Source organism: Silurus meridionalis, chromosome 8 (assembly GCF_014805685.1).
Source record: "Silurus meridionalis isolate SWU-2019-XX chromosome 8, ASM1480568v1, whole genome shotgun sequence".
Taxonomy (NCBI): domain Eukaryota; kingdom Metazoa; phylum Chordata; class Actinopteri; order Siluriformes; family Siluridae; genus Silurus; species Silurus meridionalis.
In genome coordinates, this window is record NC_060891.1 from 29,714,282 (window position 1) to 29,715,268 (window position 987).

Genomic DNA, 987 nt, shown 5'->3' on the forward strand with positions numbered 1-987 from the left:
CTCTGTGGGAGTGGTGTAGGTGATGCAAAGTTGTATTGCTGAGGGGATGTTGTAATTGGGCTTGGTGGAGGGGAGTGGCCATTACTATTAAGGGGAAGAGATTCTGTGGCATTTGGCATCTCCTCAACCCCTTCCTGAGGGCCCCTGTCAACCGGTGGAAGGGCTTGATTTGCTTGGGCTGCTAGTGAGGTGAGCAGTGTCTTTACTTCCTCAATAGGCTGTGTCATATGTCTTTTTTTGAATTTGTTTTGGTACCATTTTGTGGCAATTGCAAAAGCTGATTTCCAGTCGTCCACCATCAGATCAGTCAGACCTTCTCCCTCCTCAACAATGCACTGCGCATAATGGTCCTGCAAGCCTAACCCTAACCCCAACCCCCCAACCCCAACCCCAACCCCAACCCTAACCCCTAACCCTGACCCTGACCCTGACCCTGACCCTGACCCTGACCCTGACCCTAACCCTAACCCAAACCCAAACCCAAACCCTAACCCTAACCCTAACACACCAACCCTAACCTAACCCTAACCCCAACCCTAACCCTAACCCTAACCCTAACCCTAACCCCAACCCCAACCCCAACCCTAACCCCAACCCTAACCCTAACCCCAACCCTAACCCTAACCCTAACCCTAACCCCTAACCTAACCCTAACCCTAACCCTAACCCTAAACCCTAACCCTAACCCTCTAACCCTAACCCCTAACCCTAACCCTCTAACCCTAACCCTAACCCTAACCCTAACCCTAACCCCTAACCCTAACCCTAACCCAAACCCCAACCCTAACCACAACCCTAAACCCTAACCCTAACCCAAACCCTAACCCCTATCCCTATCCCTAACCCTAACCCCAACCCCTACCCCTTATCCAACCCCAACCCTAACCTAAACCCCATCCCCAACCCTAACCCTAAACTCTAAACCATAACCCTAACCCTACCCCTTAACCCTAACCCCTAACCCCAACCCTAACCCTCACCCTGACC